This window comes from Schistocerca gregaria, chromosome 7, assembly GCF_023897955.1.
Source record: "Schistocerca gregaria isolate iqSchGreg1 chromosome 7, iqSchGreg1.2, whole genome shotgun sequence".
Classification (NCBI taxonomy): domain Eukaryota; kingdom Metazoa; phylum Arthropoda; class Insecta; order Orthoptera; family Acrididae; genus Schistocerca; species Schistocerca gregaria.
In genome coordinates, this window is record NC_064926.1 from 48955465 (window position 1) to 48965097 (window position 9633).

Genomic DNA, 9633 nt, shown 5'->3' on the forward strand with positions numbered 1-9633 from the left:
GGGGCTTAAAAATATACATAGCCTTTTCCGAATGTTACAAAAATTACAGGAGAACTTGTAGCTGCAAAAAAACTTACAAACAGGTACAACATTAATTAAAGCAGATAACAAAAGCAAATCAGTGTGGAACATAATCACAAAGGAGACAACAAATGTTGAATAAAAAACGTCCAGAAATGCTGATTAAAGGCAGAGAGGTTCAATGCAGCATCCCAAAGGGACTAGGAAACTTCATGAATGAGTACTTCAACAGCATTGCTAAGAAACTGCAAGAGAAATTTCCAGACACATATGTTCTACACCACTAAAACCAGCCACCAAACTCAGTGGTGCTCCTTCCAATGAAAGAGAAAGAGGTGGCACAGGTTTACACCAGTTAAACAATAAAAAACCACAGGTTAAGTGAGATTCCAATCAATGCCCGAAGAAATATATAAACAACATAAAAACCCATTAACATTAATAAATGTTTCATATCTGAATGCTTTCCTGAATACTTGAAACAAGCAAGAGCAGTACTAATACTAAAAACTGATGATACAGAAAATGTAGAAAACTGCAGACAAATTTCTTTGTTATCTTACTTTTCCAAAACAATAGCAACCATAACAAAAAGTAGGCTAATGAAATACCTAAATGAAGATAACCTTCTCTGCAATAAACAATTCAGCTTCATGCCCACAAGAGGTACACAGCTTTAACACAGTTTACTTAAGTTGTACTCAAAGAACTAGACAAGGGTGAGAATGCAACAGGCATTTTTTGGATCTATCAGAAGCATTTGGCATAGCTGACCACAGAATTTTATTACACAAATTAGAACTATTAGTAATAAGGGGAATTGTCATACCAGGTACAAAGAGCTGAAATCTCAACAATATAGGAAAAGACAGATTGCTACTTACTGTAAAGAAGAAACATCAAGTTGCAGACAGGCACAATTAAAAGACACTTACTTCAGCAACAGCCAACAGCAGTAGATGGAGGTGGCATTCGTGTGCGCGTTAATGGTGTGTGTGTGTGTCTCTTTTACTGATGAAGGCTGTGGCCGAAAGCTATATGTAAGTGTCTTAATTGTGCCTGTCTGCAACTTGATGTAATTCCTTACAGTAAGTAGCAATCTGTCTTTTCCTACATTGTTGATGTTCCTACCTGGAGTTTCCATTGTTTGAGTTGGGATCTCATATATTTATAAAAGACAAGTAGTAAAACACTTATCAGATCTGAAATATATTAATACAGACAGCCCCCAAGGAAGTGTATTGTACACACTACTTTTCGCTGTACATATAAATGATTCCCACAGAGTGTAAGTTACGGAGAAAAATACTATTGTATTTGCTGGTGAGAGCATCATAGTGATTACAGACAAAAATTTAACACAGTTAACAGAAAAATCCAATGAAGCTCTCAGAGACATCCCCAACTGGTCCTTAAAGAATAGAGTAAGTTCAAATGTGAAAAAGATAAACTGTATAAACTTCTGACAAAATAAAAAATCTAATGACACTGAACTGAAAGTAAACAAAGATATACCAGATTGCGGAAGTGATATCAAATTCTTTGGGATGAATGTACTCTCTCAATTGAATTTGACAGAACGTCTCAGGATTTTGCCAAAGAGGCTATCTTCAGGTGTTAAGCCCTGTGAATCCTTGCACCAGTGTGAAGTATATCATGCCTCAAAGTAGTTTACTTTGGATACATTTATTCAATCCTCAGTTGTGAGATAGTGTTTTGGAGAATAAGTGTTGTCAACATATAGACTATTTTTAAGATGCAGATGTATAAGTAGGAATGAATAGTAATAACAGAGCATGGAGTTATTCAAAAAGCTAGAAATTCTGGCAGTTCCTTGTGAATACATCTATCATAACGTAAGGTATATAAGAAAAAATCTTAATCTGTACACCACAAACAATGCAATATATAACCATGGGCCCAAATATAGACAATGTTACATCTAAACAGAAGAAAAAAGTCAAACACTCAAAATAGTGTATAATACCACAAAAAAGTACACTAGACTGCCACCAGAAATAAAAGATGTGAATGATCCCCACACCTTTAGCCAAAGACTAAAAAAATTTACTAAATAATAGCTATTACACTGTAAATGAATAGCCATAGTAACTTAATGTAACAATTTGCAACATGATTCAAAAAGTAGGCCTAAATATAGGAGTTATAAATACTGTAAGAGGTATCCAGAATGAGATTTTCACTCTGCAGCGGAGTGTGCGCTGATATGAAACTTCCTGGCAGATTAAAACTGTGTGCCCGACCGAGACTCGAACTCGGGACCTTTGCCTTTCGAGGGCAAGTGCTCTACCATCTGAGCTACCGAAGCACGACTCATGCCCGGTACTCACAGCTTTACTTCTGCCAGTATCCGTCTCCTACCTTCCAAACTTTACAGAAGCTCTCCTGCGAACCTTGCAGAACTAGCACTCCTGAAAGAAAGGATATTGCGGAGACATGGCTTAGCCACAGCCTGGGGGATGTTTCCAGAATGAGATTTTTACTCTGCAGTGGAGTGTGCGCTGATATGAAACTACCTGGCAGATTAAAACTGTGTACCCGACCGAGACTCGAACTTGGGACCTTTGCCTTTTGCGGGCCAGTGCTCTACCAGCACTTGGTAGAGCACTTGCCCACGAAAGGCAAAGGTCCCAAGTTTGAGTCTCGGCCCGGTGCACAGTTTTAATCTGCCAGGAAGTTTCACTGTAAGAGGTATGTTTATTTTGACAACAAATATTGCAGAAACATTTCACGACATCCTTGTTGTTGTTGTTGTTGTTGTTGTTGTGGTTTTCAGTCCTGAGACTGGTTTGATGCAGCTTTCCATGCTACTCTATCCTGTGCAAGCTTCTTCATCTCCCAGTACCTACTGCAACCTACGTCCTTCTGAATCTGCTTCCTGTATTCATCTCTTGGTCTCCCTCTACGATTTTTACCCTCCACGGTGCCCTCCAATACTAAATTGGTGACCCCTTGATGCCTCAGAACATATCCTACCAACCGATCCCTTCTTCTGATCAAGTTGTGTGCCACAAACTTCTCTTCTCCCCAATCCTATTCAATACTTCCTCATTAGTTATGTGATCTACCCATCTAATCTTCAGCATTCTTCTATAGCACCACATTTCGAAAGCTTCTATTCTCTTCTTGTCCAAACTATTTATCGTCCATGTTTCACTTCAATTCATGGCTACACTCCAAACAAATACTTTCAGGAACGTCCCTCTGACACTTAAATCTAAACTCGATGTTAACAAATTTCTCTTCTTCAGAAACGCTTTCCTAGTCATAGTCAGACTACATTTTATATCCTCTCTACTTCGACCATCATCAGTAATTTTGCTCCCCAAATAGCAAAACTCCTTTACTACTTTAAGTGTCTCATTCCCGAATCTAATTCCCTCAGCATCGCCCTACTTAACTCGACTATATTCCATTATCCTTGTTTTGCTTTTGTTGATGTTCATCTTATATCCTCCCTTCATGACACTGTCCATTCCGTTCAACTGCTCTTCCTAGTCCTTTGCTGTCTCTGACAGAATTACAATGTCATCGGTGAACCTCAAATTTTTTATTTCTTCTCCCTGGATTTTAATACCTACTCCAAATTTTTCTTTTTGTTTCCTTTACTGTTTGCTCAATATACAGATTGAATAACATTGGGGAGAGACTACAACCCTGTCTCACTCCCTTCCCAACCACTGCTTCCCTTTCATGCCCCTCGACTCTTATAACAGCCATCTGGTTTCTGTACAAATTGTAAATAGCTTTTCGCTCCCTGTATTTTACCCCTGCCTCCTTCAGAATTTGAAGGAGAGTGTTCCAGTCAACATTTTCAAAAGCTTTGTCTAAGTCTACAAATGCTAGAAACGTAGGTTTACCTTTCCTTAATCTTTCTTCTAAGATAAGTCATAGGGTCAGTATTGCCTCACGTGTTCCAACATTTCTACGGAATCCAAACTGATCTTCCCCGAGGTCGGCTTCTACTAGTTTTTCCATTCGTCTCTAAAGAATTCGTGTTAATATTTTGCAGCTGTGACTTATAAAACTGATAGTTCGGTAGTTTTCACATCTGTCAACACCTGCTTTCTTTGGGATTGGAATTATTATATTCTTCTTGAAGTCTGAGAGTATTTCGCCTGTCTCATACATCTTGCTCACACCAGATGGTAGAGTTTTGTAAGGACTGGCTCTCCCAAGGCCGTCAGTAGCTCCAATGGAATGTTGTCTACTCTGGGGGCCTTGTTTCGACTCAGGTCTTTCAGTGCTCTGTCAAACTCTACACGCAGTATCGTATCTCCCATTTCATCTTCATCTACATCCTCTTCCAATTCCATAATATTGTCCTCAAGTACATCGCCCTTGTATAGACCCTCTATATACTCCTTCCACCTTTCTGCTTTATCTTCTTTGCTTAGAGCTGGGTTTCTATCTGAGCTCTTGATGTTCATACAAGTGGTTCTCTTATCTCCAAAGATCTCTTTAATTTTCCTTTAGGCAGTATCTATCTTACCCCTCGTGAGATAAGCCTCTACATACTTACATTTGTCCTCAAGCCATCCCTGCTTATCCATTTCGCACTTCCTGTCGATCTCATTTTTGAGACGTTTGTATTCCTTTTTGCCTCCATCATTTACTGCATTTATATATTTTCTCCTTTCATCAATTAAATTCAATATTTCTTCTGTCACCCAAGGATTTCTACTGGCCCTCGTCTTTTTACCTACTTGATCCTCTGCTGCCTTCACTACTTCATCCCTCAAAGCTACCCATTCTTCTTCTATTGTATTTCTTTACCCCATTCCTGTCAATTGTTCCCTTATGCTCTCCCTGAAACTCTGTACAACCTCTGGTTTAGTCAGTTTATCCAGGTCCCATCTCCTTAAATTCCCACCTTTTTGCAGTTTCTTCAGTTTTAATCTACAGGTCATAACCAATAGATTGTGGTCAGAGTCCACATCTGCTCCTGGAAATGTCTTACAATTTAAAACCTGGTTCCTAAATCTCTGTCTTACCATTATTTAATCTATCTTATACCTTTTAGTATCTCCAGTGTTCTTCCATGTATACAACCTCCTTTCATGACTCTGAAAACAAGTGTTAGCTATGATTAAGTTATGCTCTGTGCAAAATTCTACCAGGCGGCTTCCTCTTTCATTTCTTAGCCCCAATCCATATCCACCTACTACGTTTCCTTCTCTCCCTTTTCCTACACTCCAATTCCAGTCACCCATGACTATTAAATTTTCGTCTCCCTTCACTATCTGAATAATTTCTTTTATTTCATCATACATTTCTTCAATTTCTTTGTCATCTGCAGAGCTAGTTGGCATATATACTTGTACTACTGTAGTAGGTGTGGGCTTCGTATCTATCTTTGCCTCAATAATGCGTTCACTATGCTGTTTGTAGTAGCTTGCCCGCATTCCTATTTTCCTATTCATTATTAAAGCTACTCCTGCATTACCCTATTTGATTTTGTGTTTATAACCCTGTAGTCACCTGACCAGAAGTCTTGTTCCTCCTGCCACCGAACTTCACTAATTCCCACTATATCTAACTTTAACCTATCCATTTCCCTTTTTAAATTTTCTAACCTACCTGCCCAATTAAGGGATCTGACATTCCACGCTCCAATCCGTAGAACACCAGTTTTCTTTCTCCTGGTAACAGCATCCTCTTGAGTAGTCCCCACCTGGAGATACGAATGGGGGACTGTTTTACCTCCGGAATATTTTACCCAAGAGGACGCCATCATCATTTAATCATACAGTAAAGCTGCATGCCCTCGGGAAAAATTACGGCCGTAGTTTCCCCTTGCTTTCAGCCGTTTGCAGTACCAGCACAGCAAGGCCGTTTTGGTTATTGTTACAAGGCCAGATCGGTCAATCATCCAGACTGTTGCCCTTGCAACTACTGAAAAGGCTGCTGCCCCTCTTCAGGAACCACACGTTTGTCTGGCCTCTCAACAGATACCCCTCCGTTGTGGTTGCACCTATGGTACGGCTATCTGTATCGCTGAGGCACGCAAGCCTCCCCACCAACGGCAAGGTCCGTGGTTCATGGGGGGAGGACGACATTCGTATGGTGTATATTTTTCAACAATGAATAAATAAATAATTTAAAAAAATGAAACAAGGGTAATGGAATATAGTCAAAGTAAATCAGACAATGCTGGTGGAATGAGGCTAGGAAATAAGACACTAAAATTAGTCAATCATGTTTCCTACTGGGACAGCAAAACAACTGATGAGGACAGAAATAGAGCAGATATGAAATGCAGACTGGCAACAGCAAGAAAAGCATTTCAAAAAGAGACATTTGTCAACATCAGATAAAAATCTGTTAAGAATTTTTGTCTTATGGCATTTGTCTGGAGTATAGCCTTGTGTGGAAATAAATGCAGGTGATAAACAGTTCAGACAAGAAAATATTTGATCTGATTTATTTAGTGTTCCATAGGTTCACTGTGTTGGATACACAAGGACATGGAACAAGTCACTTTTTTACAAATAGATGCCTTTGAGCTGTGGTGCTGCAGAAAAATATTGAACTACTAAACAAACTCGGGGAAAGAGAAATTTATGACCCAACTTCACTAAAGAAAGGGACCACTTGATGAGACACATCTTCACTATGGAAAGTGATCACTTGATAGGACATATCTTCACTAAAGTAAGATATCACCAGATAAAACACATGCTGATTAAACAAGAATTTGTCAGTTTAGTAGTGGAAATAAATGTGGGGGGGGGGGGGGGGGGGGGTAAGACTTTTAGAGGGATACCAAAGTTTGACTGTGGTAAGCAGATTCAAATGGATATTGGTTTCAGTAGCTATGCACAGGATAAACTAGTGTGGAGAGCTGTATAAAATCAGCCTTCACATTTACCACTAGCACCATCTCAGCAACAACACTACTGGTCAAACAAGGTGTATCACAAGGCATTCACAAGGCAACTTCTAGTTTTATCTCTGATTAGCTTACCTCATTAAAGTATGTGAAATCTAACTGAAATATGTAAACGTCATAAAATGCAGTAAGAAGCTACTGTTTTCTTATTGGTTTAGTCTTAGCAGAGTGCGAAATTGCAGAAACCTGATGTTATAAATCACATTTACCTTCCAAAGTAATAGAATCTTCTATACTGTTTGATTCAATTACATTGATAATGAAGAGGACACTACCAAGCATATGTACTATTGCTTTTACATTCACCACATTATATCACAGAAATTTGGTAAGTTCTATTCATATTTATGAGTTCTATAGCATTACAATGATGGGCTATACAAAGGTTCAGAATAGGAGATTTCCGCACTTGTATCTTATCCTGTGTAAAATGTAAACTACTCTACAGATTTCCGAAAGCTGATAAGATCAGTAGCACTTGTGCCATGTTTTACCACTCTTCCTTTCCATTTTATTCTTTCTTTAGGTGGCCTTTGTCCTTGAGGGCCCTGTGGTAGTGCCCTAGTGTAGTTACACCTCTGCCTGCAACGTTCGCATTTACAATATCTACATATCAGGTTCTGTGGGATTAAGTTAGCCAAAACTACTTGGGCATGGAAAAAGTCAGTACATAGCTTTTATAAAATGGTGATGGGAAAATATATAAGCAACGGAATTAATGTTGTTGTTGTTGTTATGGTCTTCAGTCCTAAGACTAGTTTGATGCAGCTCTCCATGATACTCTATCCTGTGCAAGCTTCTTCATCTCCCAGTACCTACTGCAACGTACATCCTTCTGAATCTGCTTAGCGTATTCATCTCTTGGTCTCCCTCTACGATTTTTACCCTCCACGCTGCCCTCAAATACTAAATTGGTGATCCCTTGATGCCTCAGAACATGTCCTACCAACCGATCCCTTCTTCTGGTCAAGTTGTGCCACAAACTTCTCTTCTCCCCAATCCTATTCAATACTTTCTCATTAGTTATGTGATCTACCCATCTAATCTTCAGCATTCTTCTGTAGCACCACAGCTCGAAAGCTTCGATTCTCTTCTTGTCCAAACTATTTATCGTCCATGTTTCACTTCCATACATGGCTACACTCCATACAAATACTTTCAGAAATGACTTCCTGACATTTAAATCTATACTCAATGTTAACAAATTTCTCTTCTTCATAAACGCTTTCCTTGCCATTGCCAGTCTACATTTTATATCCTCTCTACATTGACCATCATCATTTATTTTGCTCCCCAAATAGCAAAACTCCTTTACTACTTTAAGTGTCTCATTTCCTAATCTAATTCCCTCAGCATCACCCGACTTAATTCGACTACATTCCATTATTCTCGTTTTGCTTTTGTTGATGTTCATCTTATATCCTCCTTTCAAGACACTGTCCATTCCGTTCAACTGCTCTTCCTAGTCCTTTGATGTCTCTGACAGAATTACAATGTCATCGGTGAACCTCAAATTTTTTATTTCTTCTCCCTGGATTTTAATACCTACTCCAAATTTTTCTTTTGTTTCCTTTACTGCTTGCTCAATATACAGATTGAATAACATCAGGAAGAGGCTACAACCCTGTCTCACTCCCTTCCCAACCACTGCTTCCCTTTCATGCCCCTCGACTCTTATAACAGCCATCTGGTTTCTATACAAATTGTAAATAGTCTTTCGCTCTCTGTATTTTACCCCTGCCACCCTTAGAATTTGAAAGAGAGTATTCTAGTCAACATTGTCAAAAGCTTTCTCTAAGTCTACAAACGCTAGAAACATAGATTTGCCTTTCCTTAATCTTTCTTCTAAGATAAGTCATAAGGTCAGTATTGCCTCACGTGTTCCAACATTTCTACGGAATCCAAACTGATCTTCCCAGAGGTCGGCTTCTACCAGTTTTTCCATTTGTCTGTAAATAATTCTCATTAGTAATTTGCAGCTGTGACTTATAAAACTGATAGTTCGGTAATTTTCACATCTGTCAGCACCTGCTTTCTTTGGGATTGGAATTATTATATTCTTCTTGAAGTCTGAGGGTATTTCGCCTGCCTCATACATCTTTCTCACCAGATGGTAGAGTTTTGTCAGGACTGGCTCTCCCAAGGCTGTCAGTAGTTCCAATGGAATGTTGTCTACTCTGGGGGCCTTGTTTCGACTCAGGTCTATCAGTGCTCTGTCAAACTCTTCATGCAGTATTGTATCTCCCATTGTATCTTCATCTACAACCTCTTCCATTTCCATAATATTGTCCTCAAGTACATCACCCTTGTATAGACCCTCTATATACTCCTTCCACCTTTCTGCTTTCCCTTCTTTGCTTAGAGCTGGGTTTCCATCTGAGCTCTTGATATTCATACAAGTGGCTCTCTTTTCTCCAAAGGTCTCTCTAATTTTTCTGTAGGCAGTATCTATCTTACCCCTAGTGAGATAAGCCTCTACATCCTTACATTTGTGCTCTAGTCATGCCTGCTTATCCATTTCGCACTTCCTGTCGATTTCATTTTTGAGACGTTCGTATTCCTTTTTGCCTGTTTCATTTACTGTATTTTTATATTTCCTACTTTCATCGATCGAATTCAATATTTCTTCTGTTACCCAAGGATTTCTACTATCCCTCGTCTTTTTACCTATTTGATCCTCTTCTGCCTTCACTACTTCA

At 39.1% G+C, this 9633-nt stretch overlaps 1 non-coding gene across 1 annotated transcript; it reads right to left on the bottom strand.

The window, feature by feature from the left end:
• Nucleotides 1–2276: 2276 nt before the first annotated feature.
• Nucleotides 2277–2351, bottom strand: Trnas-cga (transfer RNA serine (anticodon CGA)). The gene has a single exon. It is a non-coding gene; the product is annotated as a tRNA-Ser (tRNA).
• Nucleotides 2352–9633: the final 7282 nt, after the last annotated feature.